At 36.0% G+C, this 18,707-nt stretch overlaps 1 protein-coding gene across 2 annotated transcripts in view; it reads left to right on the forward strand.

The window, feature by feature from the left end:
* Positions 1-18,707, forward strand: part of EDA (ectodysplasin A) — a 426,944-nt gene that overhangs the window by 308,453 nt on the left and 99,784 nt on the right. The gene's annotated exons all lie outside the window — the stretch shown is intronic.

Consider the following 18,707-nt stretch of genomic DNA (forward strand, 5'->3'; position numbering starts at 1 on the left):
TATATACCAGAGGAAGAAAATTGACTAAAATCACTTTTCATCTACATCAAGTAATCCCAGATTAACTCTATTTTATGCTAATCGCCTCTTCATTCCAAATTTCTATGGCACTTAGATTATCAATTTTTTAATAATAGTATTGTTAATATAATATGTTTTAAGTCAGTCTCTGGTTTTCATATACCTTGTGTTTTGCTACCCCCAAAAGATCACAAACTCCTATGTAAGCATGAAATATATTTTGAGGTTCTCTTTTTATATATATCTTATTCTATAATGTCTGGTAATTTACAAGTTCTGTACAATGTAGATGCTTAGTAACCATTTGTTAACTAATTTTATACCTTCTCATGGGTATAACTACTTTGAAAAAGGCAAAAGAATATCAGCAGGAAAGAAATGGAAGGGAATTCATGATGGCAAGTACTGGTGATGAAATTATGCCTAAACTGAATTTATTTCCCAAATTCCAGAATAGGCTAATCCATCCTTTCTGCTAAAGGAAGCTGAATACCCCATCCCCTGCTTTTTTTTTTTTTTTTTCCAGACAGAGTCTTCCTCTGTCACCCAGGCTGGAGTGCAGAGGCACAATCTCAGCTCACTACAACCTCCGTCTGTCGGGTTCAAGAGATTCTCCTGCCTCAGCCTCCCAAGTAGCTGGGACCATAGGCGTGTGCCACCACACCAGGCTAATTTTTGTATTTTCAGTAGAGATGGGGTTTCGCCATATTGGCCAGGCAGGTCTCCAACTCCTGACCTCAAGTGATCTGCCTGCCTCAGCCTCCCAAAGTGCTGGGATTACAGGTGTGAGCCACCGTGCCCGGCCAGGAAGCTGAATACCTATTACAAGTGAAATGTAACTTGAACTCTCTGCAAAGAAATTGTTATTCTGAAATCATCTGCCTTACTATGAAGTGACAGTTCTCTAAGAAATGTGTTACCTTTTTCCTAAAAAGAGAACCTTCACTCCTTTAGCAGTCAAGTGAGTTAATTTCCTTTCAGTTTTATCAAAACCATTTCCAAACTCCAGCTTAGCTTTTCCTGTGAAGACAGTCAACTCTGGTGGTATCCGTACACACAGACTGGTTTGAAAAAAAATCTCTGGGAAAATTAAACCTAGGGTTCTTTCGAAAGTAACTGATTGGATTCACTCTAAATAGATTTATTTTTGACAGATAACTGAGAGTATTTGTGACTGGCTAACAGCAGGAACTAGAATAGACTTCGTAGTCTAGCAGGAGTTAAAACTTGAGAAATGGCCATTGATGATGAAAACCCATAGCTGATAGATAAGTAACCATTTGGAGTACTACAAAATGGGGCAGAAAAGCCACTGATAATTTATTGTATTTTTTAATCCCCATTACAAAAAAAAAAACTCTTGGGTGCATTTATAAACACACAGACACTAAACATGACTGGGATCACACCTGGGCTATTCAGCTTCTCCAAACTCATTAACTGAAAAGATATAGATTAATTGGAGGGAGTTCAGAGAAGAGTAACAAAAATGATTAAGGGGCCAGAGGGATTGATTTATGAGCAAAGATTAAAAGAATTTTGTCTATACAATTTAACTAAGTGATGACTAAGGGGGAAGAGGGTGGGGATACAACTGTCTGAAGGGTGTAAACACCAAGGAGAGAGGAGAATAATTTACTATGCAACATGAGAATATAACTAGGGCTAATAAGCTATAATTACCCAAAGGAATAACAGAATAAATATTTCAGGGAAACTCAGAACCATGAGACCGCCAACTTGTTTCTCAAGGAGACACTGGCAGATACTTATAACGTTAGTCTCATCCAGATTAACAAGTATGTGGTGTGAAACAATCATTTTATGCCATTGAGCTCTCTCTTTCCCCACCCTCTTCAACAGTCTTGCTTTTTACATTATTGTGGCATAGTTCAAGTCCAGCCTAGTGCACCGGTCTATATAGTTTTATCTTTGTTAGTGCCGATAAGTCAAAGTTTAATTCCAATAGTGGCCATACAAGAGCCCTTCCTTTTGGATTTACTGTGAATTTAATTGAAAAGCATCAAAATAAGGAATCATATATGAAGAGGAGAAAATCTTGGATTCTGCTTCAGAAGTCATAGTATTTGTGTTTTGGATCTCCAATAACAAACTTTCAAATTATATTTAATGTCTAGAAAAGTTCAATTTTAGCATTATTGCAAGAAAAAAGACACTAAAAATAAATCTTTGTAGGCTTCATGATTTGTGTAAACTTTGGAATGTGGTTCTTCAGAAAACAAATTAGTCTGTGGGTAACTGCAGGCTAAGTTATTTGGCTAATTCCTATTGTGCTATCATGACATTCCAGAGCATTGCTATTTAACTTCGCCAGATAAGATTTTGCATGTCACTGCAGTGAGAGCAGCTTCTTTTGTATGCATACTTTTCTCCTTCTTTTCCTTTGTGTTGGAAATCTTCATAGGGTGATCCCAGTCTAGAAATACCATTTTTCCCCTTCACCATTGCATTGACAAGTTCTTCTGGTTTTATGTTAAATTTTATACTTCCTTGTCAGCATTTCTCTTAAATAATATATTAATGCAATATTTTAAATAAAATTTTTATATAAACGTTTAATGTTATAATAGTTTTACATTTACAGAAAAGTTGTGGAGATAATACAGAGTTCCCATATACTCTATCCCCAGTGTGCCCCTATTACATTAGATGGTACATTTGTCATATCAAATGACCTAATACTGATACATTATTATTAATTAAAATTCATACTTTATTCACTGTTTTTAGTTTTTATCTAATGTCCTCTTTCTGTTCCAAGATTCCATCCAAGATGCCACAGTACATTTAGTATCCCCTTGACTATAGTAATTTCTCAGACTTTCCAATGACCTTAACAGTTTTGAGGAGTACTAGTTAGGTATTTTGCAGAATGTCCTTCAGTTGGGATTTGTCTAATGTTTTTCTCATGACTAGAATGGGGTTATGGGCTTTTGGAAGGAAGACTACAGAGGTAAAATGCCATTTGAAGCACATCATAGCAAAGGTACATACTATCTTCAACTTGGGGAAGCTGATTGAAAAAAACAATTTTAAGTACATAGTATCAACATGACTTATCACTATTATTGTTAACCTTGGTCACCTGGCCAAGTAGTGTTTGTCAGATTTCTCCACTGTAAACTTATTTTGCCTTTTCATATTTCACTGTTTGTAAGGAAATCATTATGCACAGCCCATGCTAAAGGAGTGAGGGATTAGGCTCCACCTCCTTGATGGTGAAGTATCTACGTAAATTATTTGGAATTCTTCTGCAGTTGATCTGCCTATTCTCACACTATTTATTTATTTATTTATTTATTTATTTATGTCTAGATACAGTGATATTTATTTTATACTTTGGGTTATAATCCAATACGCTTTATCCTGTTGTTCAAATCATCCTGGCTTTGGCCTTTGGGAGGTCTTTCAGTTGGCTCCTGTGTCCCTTTGATGTACCCTCATGCATGTGGGCTTTTATTGAACACTTCTTAACTTGATGGCACTACAAGATGCTACAGGTTCATATGTATATTTCCTGCCCCAGTTAGTCCTATGATCACCCAATTCTCCAAGGATCTCTGGTTCCTTTTATTGGGTATTACAAAACAAGATCTGAGTGCTAGATGTGCTCATTGCTACTGGGTGTCATTACTTCTAGGCCTTCTCAGCTGACAGAGGAAGAAAATGTATGTGTATACTAGCCCATGTATGTATACACATATCTATGAATATTTCCATATGTAACCATCTGGGTCATTACTAAGCTAAACATGAGTTCATACTGATGTCCCCAACGCTAATACAATACCACATGGATCATTCTAACCTTCTCTCCTGCTTGCGTGTAACTTCCTGTTGCCATCCACCATCCATTTACTTGATCATCCGATTCCAATTTGTGGCTATAGTGGTTTCAGGCTTGTTAATTCACACCTCTGTGGGGACAACTTTATCAAATATAGTAGATGCTTATCTATGGTTCCTTTTGTCTTTAGTCTTACAAACTCATTTCCAAAATTACTTAGGTTGGGCCTTTTTCCCCCTGGTCCTTCAGAGAAGTTGTTTCATACATATAATTAGATTCTTTTGTCAAATTCTGTATCCCATCCTGAGATCAATCCCCTGATGACTTCTTAGATTATTTTTTAACTTTTGCATACATTAAGATTTACTCTTTGGCCTGTAAAATTATGTGAAGTTTGAAAAATGCATAGTGTTGTATATCCACCATTACAGTATCATACGGAATATTTCGTCACCCTAAAAATCTCCTGTGTCCCACCTACTCAACCCTCCCTCCTCCTCCACATACCTCTGACAACCACTGATCATCTGTATACCATCTCTACAGTTTTGCCTTTTCCAAAATGTTGCATAAATAGGATAGTGAAGTGTATAGACTTTCCAACTGGCTTCTTTCACTTGGCAATATATATTTTACATTTAGCCATGTCTTTGCATAGCTTGATAGCTCATTCCTGTTTTATCGCTGAATAGAATTCTATTATATGGATGTACCACAGTTTGTTTATTCATTCACCTATTAAGTGACATCTTGGTTGCTTCTAATTTTGGTGATTATGAGTAAGGCTGCTATAAACATTTGTGTGCAGATTTTTGTGTAATCATAAGTTTCAAATCAGTTGGGTAAATACAAAGGAGTGTGATTGCTGGATCATATGGTAAAACTATGTTTAACTTTGTAAGAACTGCCAAACTGTCTTCCAAAGTGGCTAACCATTTTTGCAATCTCACCAGCAGTGAATGAGGGTTCCTGTTACTATGCTTTCTTGCCAGCAATTGATATTATCAGTTTTTGAATTTCAGCCTTTCTAATGAGTGTCTAATGATATTTCATTTTTGTCTTAATTTTTATTTCACTAATGACAACCTTGCCCACCTTTGAGTGGTTATAAACTATGAATTTTTAAACAATAGTTTTAGTTTTACTAATTCTCTCTTTGTTAGAATTGAGGGAACAATGCTTTCAAAGTGTTAGGCTTTTTATTTATATTAGAAAAAGGTTTAAAATTCAGGCTGCTACCTTTTTATAAATGTGTCGATTTGTGCTTCTGTACTAATTAGCTACAACGTAGGCAAAGGAAGCATCCACTAAAGTGAATGCTAAGTCACCAGTGGCAGACAGTGAATCACAAGAACCTTATTGGATTGTTGTGCACAAAGTAGAGGGAGTTTTGTTGGTAAGCAAGATGCCTATAAGATTATTGTTTTTCTGGATGTATCCGGGACTTCATTTTATTCTTTTTTATTCTTCCCTCTCTCATTACCATTACCACACACACACACCTTTCTGTCCTCCCCACCTAAACATGGAAACAGCAGTAAGGAGGACTAAAATGTAATCAGAATATATATGCAGCATGACTTTTTCTTGCTTTAGGACCAGATAACCAGAGTGACTTTCTTTTTTCCTATTCCAATGTGACTAGCGGATAAATGATTTCTTTCACAACTGTTAGTTGTATCTGATTTTGATGGCCTTTCTTAAAATTTTACTTTAAGTTCCTGAATACATGTGCAGAACATGCAGGTTTGTTACATAGGTATACATGTGTCATGGTGGTTTGCTGCACCTATTGACTCGTCCTCTAAGTCCCGTCCCCTTGCCCCCCACCTCCAAACAAGCCCTGGTGTGTGTTGTTCACCTCCCTGTGTCCATGTGTTCTTATTGTTCAACTCCCACTTATGAGTGAGAACATGAGATGTTTGGTTTTCTGTTCCTGTGTTAGTTTGCTGAGATGATGGCTTCCAGCTTCATCCAAGTCCCTTCAAAGGACATGATCTCATTCCTTTTTATGGCTGCGTAGTATTCCATGGTGTATATGTGCCACATTTTCTTTATCCACTCTATCATTGATAGGCATTTGGGTTGGTTCCATGACTTTGCTATTGTAAATAGTGCTGCAATAAACATACATGTGCATGTGTCTTTAAATCAGTAGAATGATTTATTTAGATGATTTATTTATAGTAGAATGATTTATTCCTTTGGGTATATATCCAGTAATGAGATTGTTGGGTCAAATGGTATTTTTGGTTCTAGATCCTTGAGGAACTGCCATACTGTCTTCCACAATGGTTGAACTAATTTACATTCCCACCAACAGTGTAAAAGCATTCCTATTTCTCCACAGCCTCGCCATCATCTATTGTTTCCTGACTTTTTAATAATTGCCATTCTGACTGGCATGAGATCGTATCTCATTGTGGTTTTAATTTGCATTTCTCTAATTATCAGTGATGTTGAGCTTTTTTTCATATGTTTGTTGGCTATGTAAATGTCTTCTTTTGAGAATTGTCTGTTCATATCGTTTGCCCACTTTCTGATTGGGGTTGTTTTTTTCTTGCAAATTTCAGTTCCTTGTAAATTCTGGATATTAGACCTTTGTCAGATGGGTAGATCGCAAAAGTTTTCTCCCATTCTGTAGGTTGCCTGTTCATTCTGACGATACTTTGTTTTGCTGTGCAGAAGCTCTTTAGTTTAATTAGATCCCGTTTGTCAATTTTGGCTTTCGTTGCAATTGCTTTTGGCATTTTCGTCATGAAGTCTTTGCCCATGCCTGTGTCCTGAATGGTATTGCCTAGGTTTTCTTCTAGGGTTTTTATGGTTCTGGGTTTTACATGTAAGTCCTTAATCCATCTTGAGTTAATTTTTGTATGTGGTGTAGGGAAGGGGTCCAGTTTCAAATTTCTGCATGTGGCTAGACAGAACTCTCAACACCATTTATTAAATAGGGAGTCATTTTCCCATTGCCTCTTTTTGTCAGGCTTGTCGACAATCAGATGGTTGTAGATGTGTGGTGTTACTTCTGAGGTCTCTGTTCTCTTCCATTGATCTATATGTCTGTTTTGGTACCAGTACCGTGCTGTTTTGGTTACTGTAGCCTTGTAGTATAGTTTGAAGTCAGGTAATGTGATGCCTCCAGCTTTGTTCTTTTTACTTAGGATTGTCTTGGCTATACAGGGTTGTCTTTGATTCCACATGAAATTTAAAGTAGTTTTTTCTAATTCTGTGAGGAATGTCAATGGTAGTTTGATGGAAATAACATTGAATCTATAAATTACTTTGGGCAGTATGGCCATTTTCATGATATTGATTCTTCCTATCCTTGAGGATGGAATGTTTTTCCAATTGTTTGTGTCCTCCCTTATTTCCTTGAACAGTGGTTTGTAACAAGTTCTTCTTGAAGAGGTCCTTCAAATCCCTTGTTAGCTCTATTCCTGGGTATTTTATTCTCTTTGTAGTGATTGTGAATGGGAGTTCACTCATGATTTGGCTCTCTGTTGTCTATTTTTGGTGTAAAGGAATGCTTGTGATTTTTGCACATTGATTTTGTATTCTGAGACTTTGCTGAACTTGCTTATCAATTTAAGGAGTTTGGGGGCTGAGACAATGGGGTTTTCTAAATATAAAATCATGTTGTCTGCAAACAGAGACAATCTGACTTCCTCTCTTCTTATTTGAATACCCTTATTTCTTTCTCTTGCCTGATTGCCCTGGCCACAACTTCCAAGACTATGTTGAATCGGAGTGGTAAGAGAGGGCATCCTTGTCCTGTGCTGGTTTTCAAAGGGAATGTGTCCAGCTTTTGCCCATTGAATATGATATTGGCTGTGGGTTTGTCATAAATAGCTCTTATTATTTTGACATATGTTCCATCGATACTTAGTTTATTGAGAGTTTTTAACATGAAGGGATGTTGAATTTTATCAAAGGCCTTTTCTGCATCTATTGAGATAATCATGTGGTTTTTGTCTTTGGTTCTGTTTATGTGATGGATTACATTTATTGATTTGCATATGTTGAACCAGCTTTGCATTCCAGGAATGAAGCAAACTTGATCTTGATGGATAAGTTTTTTGATGTGCTGCTGGATTCAGTTTGCCAGTGTTTTTATTGAGGATTTTTGCATCGATATTCATCAGGAATATTGGCCTGAAGTTTTCTGTTTTTGTTGTGTCTCTTCCCAGTTTTGGTATCAGGATGATGCTGGCTTCATAAAATGAGTTAGGGAGTAGTTCCTCCTTTTCAATTTGGAATAGTTTCAGAAGGAATGGTACCAGCTTCTCTTTGTACCTCTGGTAGAATTTGGCTGTGAATCCATCTGGTCCTGGGCTTTTTTTTTTTTTTTTTGGTTGGTAGGCTATTAATTACTGCCTCAATTTTAGAACTTATTATTGGTCTATTCAGGGATTCGATTTCTTCCTGGTTTAGTCTTGGGAGGGTGTATGTGTCCAGGAATTTATCCATTTCTTCTAGATTTTCTAGTTTATTTGCGTAGAGATTTTTATATTATTCTCTGATGGTAGTTTGTACTTCTGTGGGGTCAGTGGTGATATCCCCATTATTATTTTTTATTGTGTCCACTTAATTCTGTCTTTTCTTCTTTATTAGTCTAGCTAGTGGTCTATTTTGTTAATTTTTTCAAAAACTCAGCTCCTGGATTCATTGATTTTTTTTTTTAGAGGGTTTTTTGTGTATCTGTCCTCTTCAATTCTGCTCTGTTCTTAGTTATTTCTTGTCTTCTGCTAGCTTTTGGATTAGTTTGCTCTTGCCTCTCTAGCTCTTTTAATTGTGATGTTAGGGTGTCGATTTGAGATCTCTCTAGCTTTCTGATGTTGGCATTTAGTGCTATAAATTTCCCTCTTAACACTGCTTTAGCTGTGTCCCAGAGATTCTGGTACATTGTCTCCTTGTTCTCATTGGTTTCAAAGAACTTCTTGATTTCTGCTTTAATTTCATCATTTACCCAGGAGTCATTCAGGAGCAGGTTGTTCAATTTCCATGTAATTGTGTGGTTTTAAGTGAGTTTCTTAATCCTGAGTTCTAATTTGATTGCACTGTGGTCTGAGAGACTGTTTGTTACGATGTCAGTTCTTTTGCATTTGCTGAGAAGTGTTTTACTTCCAATTATGTGGTCTATTTTAGACTAAGTGCCATGTGGCACTGAGAAGAATGTATATTTTGTTGATTTGGGGTGAAGAATTCTGTAGATGTCTATTAGGTCCACTTGTTCCAGAACTGAGTTCAAGTCCTGAATATTCTTGTTAATTTTTATCTCATTGATCTGTCTAATATTGACAGTGGGGTGTTAAAGTCTCCCACGATTATTGTGTGGGAGTCTAAGTCTCTTCGTAGGTCTCTAAGAACTTGTTTTACGAATCTGGGTACTCCTGTATTGGGTGCATATATATTTAGAATAGTTAGCTATTGTTGCATTGTTGCCTTTACCATTTTGTAATACCCTTCTTTGTCTTTTTTGATCTTTGTTTTTTTAAAGTCTGTTTTGTCAGAGACTAGGATTGCAACCCCTGCTTTTTTTGCTTTCCATTTGCTTGGAAAATTTTCCTCCATCCCTTTGTTTTGAGTCTATGTGTGTCTTTGCACATGAGATGGGTCTCCCGAATACAGCACACCAATGGGTCTTGACTCTTTATCCAATTTACCAGTCTGTGTCTTTTAATTGGGCCATTTAGCCCATTTACATTTAAGGTTAGTATTGTTATGTGTGAATTTGATCCTGTCACCATGATGCTATCTGGTTATTGTGCACACTAATTGATGCAGTTTCTTCATAGTGTCATTGGTCTTTATATTTTGGTGTGTTTTTGCAGTGGCTGGTACTGGTTTTTCCTTTCCATATTTAGTGCTTCTTTCAGGAGCTCTTGCAAGGCAGGCTGGCAATAACAAAATCCCTCAGCATTTGCTTGTCTGGAAAGGATTTTATTTCTCCTTTGCTTATGAAGCTTAGTTTGGCTGGATATGAAATTCTGGGTTGAAAATTCTTTTCTAAGAATGTTGAATATTGGCCCCCAATCTCTTCTGGCTTGTAGAGTTTCTGCTGAGACGTCCATTCTTAGTCTGATGGGCTTCCCTTTGTAGGTGACCTAGCCTTTCTCTCTGGCTGCCCTTAACACTTTTTCCTTCATTTCAACCTTGGAGAATCTGATGGTTATGTGTCTTGGGGTTGATCTTCTCATGGAGTATCTTAGTGGTGCCCTCTGTATTTCCTGAATTTGCATGTTGGCCTGTCTTGCTAGGTTGGGGAAGTTCTCCTGGATTATATCCTGAAGTGTGTTTTCCAGCTTTTTGATTGCCTTTTAACACTAATTTAGGTCCTTCCTCTCTGAGTATACCTGGTGCTACCATGTTGCCCCATCTCTCCCCAAGCTGCAAGCTTGTCTTTCTCCCTTTGTTTCCAATTCCATCTTACCCATTCTATATGCCATTACTTCAGGGTCACACTAGGTAAAAAACAATAATAGTAATTGTCTAAATCAATTTTATTTTAAATGTTAGGGGGGAAGAATACAACTAACATTAATTGAACATCTACAATGCACCAAGCACTTTTATACATGTTCTCATTTAATTCTCACAACAATCCCATGGTGATTGTTATTTCTGTTGTATAGATGCCATTAATTTAGAGGTAAGTGGCATGCTTTAACCCTTTTGTACATACTATTCCGTCTGTCTAGGATACCCCTTCAGTTCCATCTCTATCGAGCAAACTACCAAACCTTCAAAAGCCACTTCAGATGTCATCTCCCTAGCTGGTGGTCTCAGCACTGCCCATGTCAATTCTGAAAAGACTCTCCAAGTAATTCTGATACTGGCCCCTGGTTAAGAGTCATCATATGAAACAATACTGTGTAAAGAGCAAGAGCCACGTCTTACTGATATTTGTATTCCTGTTGCATTGCAGAGTCTATTTTGCATTCCACAGTGGTATTTTGGTCAGTGTTTATTGAAGGAATTATTTGAGGTTTATGGAAATGCCCATGTTATGTTGTATGTTACTGGGGGTGGGTAGATTTTGAAAAATTCAAGTAAATGTATTCAGATAAATGCTACATCTCTGGGGAGCAGTAGAAGTGAAAGGTGGTGATAACTATGAATGAAACCCATATAAACACAGAGGCAACAATTTTTAGAAAGAAGAGAATGCTTATCATATTTTTATTCTTTTTGGAAACAAACTACTTTTCTCATAATGCAAACTAAAAAAAGTAAAATTTGATAAAGTCTGTTTGGCTGGTACAAATACACAGCACATAATTGTAAACCAGGGATATTTCCTTGGGAAACGGATTGCCATCAGAAAAAGAGACTGCATGAAATGTTTAACATTTATTAAAGCGGCATAGGTTAAAGTGTTAAATATTTGAAAAACACTGAAGTAGGAACTCATAGAAAAGTTTGGGTAGCCTACTATCCTTTATAAAAAGCAGGATCTTTGTTGATTCAAAATACTTGGTTGCCTTGGGCTCTATGGTATTGAATGTTGCTAAAAATAAATGCGCCACCAACTTGCCCTTAGAAATTTCTTCATTCTATAAAAGTTTACATTGTGTTGTAACAGAATTTGACCTTTATTGGCAAGAAATAATGTAAAACATTTCTAATCAATTCTCAAGCATGATATGGCAGCACTTTCCACACAACTAGGTACCAGCTGATAAGAGATGAGATCTCTGATTACTATTTCAGCAGTTACCATTAGTACAAGTAAAAATGAATATTGTGACTGGCAAGTGCTCAAGGATTTTAGTACTAACATAATTATTTATTGCTTAGAACTTGGCTCTGCATGGTCCAAGTTCAATGTCAATTTAAGACCCCAGCAAGATACTGTACAGCTGACTTCATTTGCCAAAGAAATTTGAAAACTTTTTTAAAGCTATTAAAAGCATTCTTGCTGTTTTTTGGCAGTGCTAGGTAGAACTTGACTCATCATGGAGCTGGGATAATCACAGAGTGAGCGAATGATAATTTAGGTCCTTAGGCAAACATACAAGCTTTGAAGCCTGGGTATTTCTAATTGCATGCCTAGTGCCTGATTGACATGATTCTGAGGTTAAACAACTACCCTGAGAAGCTGCTCCTAGTTGCCGATTGTTTACCAGTGACCTTCCACTCCTACACATAGAATTGTGTTTCACCTACTGACAGTGGTCTGCCAAAGTCCAGGATGAATCTTCCTGGGGTGTAGATTCTGCTCAGGGTTAACAGAAAACACTTCACTTCATTCCATTTGTGTGTGTGTGTGTGTGTGTGTGTGTGTGTGTGTGTGTGTGTGTGTGTGTGTGATGTATAATGCAAAATTCTTCTAAAATGGGAGACTTCAAAGAAATGTTAGGACTTAAGCCTGTCCCTCCCACTCCTGCCATGGGGAGACGGCATTTGGAAGTGTGGAGAATCTTAAAAACACTGCTCTAAGTTATGGCCACTTTTCTGGAATGCTGTTATCTCTCACCTCTGCCCAGAAGTATCCTGCTTATTTTTCAAAAGTCATTGTCCCCATCTTCTGTACCCCAAGCAGAGTTAACACTTCTCTGCGGCTCCGTAGACTTTCCTTTATGAACCTCATATGGCATTCATCCCATTGTTGTGATTACCTGTTTGTCTTCTCACTAGGTAGATGGTGAGCCTCAGAAGAACAAGGTCTACAGGTTCTTTGTATCCTCAGTGCCTTGCACTGTATTTGACTAGAGCAAGTAACTAGCAAACAGTGAATAGTGAATAGGTAGATGGATAACTGGATGATAGAACAGACAGGAAAATGTCCATTGATATGTCCACCCATGTGAATAAGATTCTGAGCTCCTCTCCTAATATTCTAGTTTAGGCCTCTGAATATAGAAATGGGTGTTCACTGGGCTGTTTTCAACTTGCATATCAGTTATACCCTTACTTTTAATGGGGAAATATCAATGTAATTCATTCTATTAAGGCTCAGGAAGAAAAATCATATGATCATATCAATTAATGCAAACAAAGTATTTAACAAAATCCAATACCAATTCATGATTTAAAAAAAAAAAAGAAACTCCCAACCAACTAGGAGTAGAGGGGAACATCCACAAATTGATAAAGGACATCTACAAAAGTTCTACAGGTAACATCATACTTTATGGTGAAAGACTAAATGCTTTTCTTCTAAAATCAGGAACAAGATTAAGATGTCTGCTCTCATCATTTCTAGTCAACATTGTGCTGGAGGTTCTAGCCAGTGAAATAAGGAAGCAATAAATAAGAGGCAACCAATTTAGAAAGGAAATAAAACTGTCTTTATACACAGACGACATGATTATCTTTGTAAAAAGTTGTAAGAAATCCACAAAACAACTACCAGAACTAGTAAGTGAATACAGCAAGTTCACAGGATACAGGGTCATTATTAAAAATCAATTCTATTCCTATATACTAGGAATAAACAATCAGAAATTGAAAATTTTAAGAATACCATTCTTAATAGCATCAAAAATATGAAATATTAAGATGTCAGTTTTCCCAAAATTGATCTATAGATTCAATGCAATTTAAATTTTTTATAGGAACTGATAAGCTGATCTGAAAATTTATGTGGAAAGTCTGAGTACCTAGAATATCCTAAACAACTTTGAAAAAAGAACAAAGTTGGAGGACCTATGCTACCTGATTTCAAGGCTTATTAGAAAGCTACAGTACATAGTGTTTTTAATATAGACAGTAGATCTGGTTGCAGAATAGTGAGCCAAGAAATAAACCCACACATATATGGTCAAATGATCTGCAACAAAAGTGTGAAGCAATTCAATGGAAAAATTATATTTAAAAGACAAAATACAGCATGGAAGAAAATATTTGCAAATCACTTATCTGATAAAGAACTGTTATCAAGAATATATAATGATCTTTTAAAAAATCAATAATAAAAAACACACAACTCAATACTTTTAAATGGAAGAAAGAGAGTCAGGGACAATGGTGGATATCTGTAATCCCAACTACTTGGGAGGCTGAGGTAACAAGATCACTTGAGCCCAGTTTGAAACCAGCCTGGGCAACATAGCCAGATCTTGTCTCTAAAAACAAATAAACAAAAAATTTAAATGGGTGAAGTATTTGAAAAGACACTTCACTAAAGAAGATATATGAAAAGATCCTCAACATCATTAGCCATCAGAGAAATGCAAATTAAAGCCATAATGAGAGACTACTACATACCTATTAGAATGATTAAACTTAAAAAGACTGACCATACCAAGTTTTGATGAGGATATGAGAACCTGAAACTCTCATACACACTGCTGGCGGGAATGTAAAATGGTACATCCACTTTAGGAAATAGTTTGGCAGTTTCTTATAACATGTACTTACCACATAGTATATGTTACCCAACAGTTCTACTCCAAGGTATTTCCTAAGAGAAATAAAAGCGTATGTCCACACAAAGACTTGCACACCAATGTCCGTAACAGTTTTATTTGTAGTAACTAAAAACTGGAAACAAATCATTTTGTCCCTCAACAGATAGTGGCTAAACAAACTCTGTTACATCCATGCAACAGAATACTACTTATCAATGAAAAGGAATGAACTGATACATATTATAACTTTAGAATCTCAAACTAATTATGCTGAGAGAAAGAAGCCAGACAAAGTATCTTGTGTGATGCTATTTATATAAAATTCTAGAAAATGAAAACTGATCTATAGTGGCAAAAAGCAGATCAGTCGTTACCTGGAAATGCAGAGGGCATCAGAGACTGGGCTGAGTGGGAAGGGATTACAAAGGAGCATGAGGAAACTTTTGGGGGTGATGGATATCCTTGTTATTTTGATTGTGATGATGGTTTCACAGGTGTACATAGATGTACATACATATGTAAAAACTTAAATATGTACAGTTTGTTGTATGTCTATAAAGCCGTAAAAATGATCTCTGTGGCTGAAAATGAAGCTGGTTATAACTTAATCTGGAGTGTGTGTCAGGTATCCGTGGGTTATAAGAGAAAGGATATAGATAGGCTTTGAGGCTGGAGTTAAAGAGGCAGGTTAAATAATAGAGACGGGCTATTCTTTAGTTGGCTTCTTGCCAGAACGCTTTTTCAGATAAAGGTTCTGAGAGACTGATTTAAATTTAGTAATGGCAAAGGAAGATTTCTGTTCCAAGGTTACTAATTGGTTTTTAAATTGCCATATGATTATTTTTATATCTTATGAGGAATACATGCACATAGTTTTTAAAAATATGAACTAAGTACCTAAAAGTTTATAATGCAGGCAATGTTTCACTGTTCCAACCCTCCGAATCCTAATCCTCTGAGATTACCTTTCACTCTATTAACTGTTTCTGTTTAGTTCTTCTATTGACTGCTTCCATATATACTGCTATTTCTTAATTCATCTATTTTAGGCTTTATTAACTTTGTAATTTAATAAATGAGGCTATAACTCACTTATACTATCTCTTGTCCCAATTTAGTTATGATGCTTTTTAGTTCCTCTTTTTTTTTTTGAGGAATATACTTAGACCTTTATTTCTTGTTTCGTAAACTATAGACAGTATCTCTTAGTTCTTTGTAAAAACTAAGAGTTTGTAAAAAGAGGCCATCAGTTCCCTTTATCTCTCTCCCCTACCTACCAATTCTAGTCATTTGTACTTTTACTTTTTACATTGCCAAGAGTGGTAATGTTTATGTTTTGCTCTACATTTATAATTAACTATCTCTATAATTAAATATCCTGTGCTTTTATATATTGGTTATTTCCAGAAGTTGAAAATCAATATACAGTGTTTGTACTATTGTTAATTATTTAAAATTTTTCTCTCTTCTGTCAAGTGTTGATAGTATTACATTTCTTAATTTGTAAAACTTGTTTTTTTCTGGATTTTCTAATTACCTTTATTTTTTCTTGCATCATCTGCTACATTCATAAGTTTCTCTAATTTCTTAAAGATGGATAGGCCTGGCGTGGTGGCTCACGCCTATAATCCCAGCACTTTGGGAGGCCGAGGCGGGCAGATCATGAGGTCAGGAGTTCGAGACCAGCCTGGCCAACATGGTGAAACACCGTCTCTACTAAAAATACAAAAAATTAGCTGGGCGTGGTGGTGCCTGTAATCCCAGATACTCAGGAGGCTGAGGCAGGAGAATCACTTGAACCCGGGAGGCAGAGGTTGCAGTGAGCTGAAATCGTACCACCGCACTCCAGCCCAGCTGACAGTGAGAGAGACCATCTCAAAAAAAAAAAAAAATGGATAAAATGGTGAATCCTTTTCCCTGTCTTTTTCTTGATGCCTCTCTCTTGGAGCCCCCCTTCCTTCTATTCAGACTAAGTGTTCCTTAGGCCTCTACTGTACGGCTGGGACTTACTTTTATTAGTCTTTGCAATATTAAAATGTCATGTTTTTGTTATCAGACTCAACTGATAGTTGGTTAGGACAAAATTATAGGTTTGAAATAATTTTCTGTCATAATTTTGAAGGCATTCCTCCATTGTTCTCTCTAAGAGCCAGCGTTGCTGATGAGATGACCAAGCCATTCCAATTCTTGTTCCCTTAACTATTAATGTTTTTCCTCTCTGGGAGCTTTTAGGATCTTTTCTATATCTTTGCTGTTCTGAAATTTCATAATGTGTGTAGGGGTTGAGCAAAATGGTTTAGTACCCCAGATATAAGGCCTGCAACTCAATAAGCCCCAACTATGTAAATAGAGCCATTATACTGGGGGACCTCTAAATTCCAGATAGTAGAGGTCTTTGTTTTACAGCATTAATGCCCACATTAGTTACCTCAATTCTTCTTAGACAATTTATTCAATCTCTTTAGAGAAGAACCTTCTGATTTTTTTCTTTGCCTTGGGAATCAATGCCTGAATACTAGCAGTTCTATATGCAGTGGAGGAAAATGATTAATATACAGATTTTCAATGAATTTCTCATATTTCATTTTCACCCTCTGCCTTACTTGGCATTTCCAATTTTCAAACTTTTCTGTGATCCTACAGGGCAGACCAACATCCTCCCAAGCTGTAAGCCCCCTCTGTCATTTTATCTGCCAATCTTTATCAGCCAGCATCCTATTCAATGTCTGTCTATCAGAAATGTATTGGGATCTCTTTTCTGCTGACTCCCTCTACTATTGTCTTCATTATATCTTTTTTATTGTTTAATGTCATTGTTAAATTTTTTTATTTTTAATTTTTGTGAGTACATAGTAGGTATATATATATTTATGGGTTACACGAGATATTTTGATACAGGCACACAATGTGTAATAATCACAACAAGGTAAATGCAGTAACCATCACTTCAAGCATGTATCCCTTCTTTGTATTGCAAACAATCCAATTATACTCTTAGTTTTTTAAAATGTACAATATTTTAAAACGTACAATATTAAAATGTACAATGATTGTTGACTGTAGTCACCTTGTTATGCTATCAAATACTAGATCTTATTCATTCTATCTAACTATATTTTTTACCCTTTAATAATCCCTACTCCCCCACCCATTACTACCCTTCCCAGCCTCTGATAACCATCATTCTACTCTACATCCCCACGAGTTCAGTTGTCTTTATTGTTTAGCTCCCACAAATGTGTGAGAATATATGAAGTTTGTCTGACTTCTTTCAATTAACGTCACGACCTCCATTTCCCTCCATGTTGTTGCAAATGACAGTATCTCATTCTTTTCATGGATAAATAGTACTGCATTGTGTATGTGTACCATATCTTCTTTATCCATTCATCTGTTGATAGATACTTAGGTTGCTTCCAAATCTTGGCTATTGTGAATAGTGGCACAATAAACATGGGAGTGTAGACATCTCTTTGATATACTGATGTCCTTTCTTTTGGGTATATACCTAGCAGTAGGATTGCTGGATCATATATGGTAGTTCTATTTTTAGTTTTTTGAGGAACCTCCAAACTGTTCTCCACAGTGATTATAATAATTTACATTCCCACCAACAGTGTACAAGGGTTCCCTATTCTCCACATCCTCATCAGCATGTGTTATTGCCCGTCTTTTTTTATAAGAGAACATTTTTGAAGCCTTTATTTACAAAAGCTTTAAAAACAAGTAATACCCTCTGTTTTGAAAATAATGTTTTGTTTAAAAAGGACCGCCCAGTTACAGCACTGTAATATCATGAGTAAAGAATGTACAAGGGAGACAAACCAATGTGACTAACATTTGGAGATTTGCTAATATTATTGATTGAAGTATAGGTAATACACATTATAACTTGTAGTCAATCATTTCAGGGTAGAGTTAATGATTACCGAAAAGTCTTCCTACATCCTACACATGCTCTGGTCTGGTCACATATTCTGCATGGCTAAATATTTCACAGTCTCTTTTGTCAATATATGTAAAATAGATTGCAAAGATATACACAAAAAAAAACAAGCATTACACTCCTCAGGTAATTTTATTAGCTCTCTCTATATATATGACAATATATATATATTCTCATATATTCTCAAGCATCAAAATGTTATACTTGATTGAAGATTTGTTTCAGAAAATATTTTATCCTTTATTTATGTACTCATATATATATGAGTACATTATATATATATTATATATATACATTTATATATGGATTTTGTTTTGTACCAAATCTCTCCATTATTTACCTTTGTAGCAACTAGGAAAGCACAATTTTTGACTTCTAATTTAATTTGGTACAAAATATACCTAAAGACTTGTTATCTTTGGATTTTAAAAAAAATCAATTTGTATAACCAACAAATCAAGATCATCATAAGTATGGCTACAAAATTAAAAAAACAAGGGTAAACAGTGATGGAATAAAAATAAGCAGATCAAGGGAAGTGTGCTATCATAAAGTAACTGTAGCTTCAACATCTTGAGTA

The sequence above is a fragment of the Pan paniscus genome, chromosome X (genome assembly GCF_029289425.2).
Source record: "Pan paniscus chromosome X, NHGRI_mPanPan1-v2.0_pri, whole genome shotgun sequence".
NCBI lineage: Eukaryota > Metazoa > Chordata > Mammalia > Primates > Hominidae > Pan > Pan paniscus.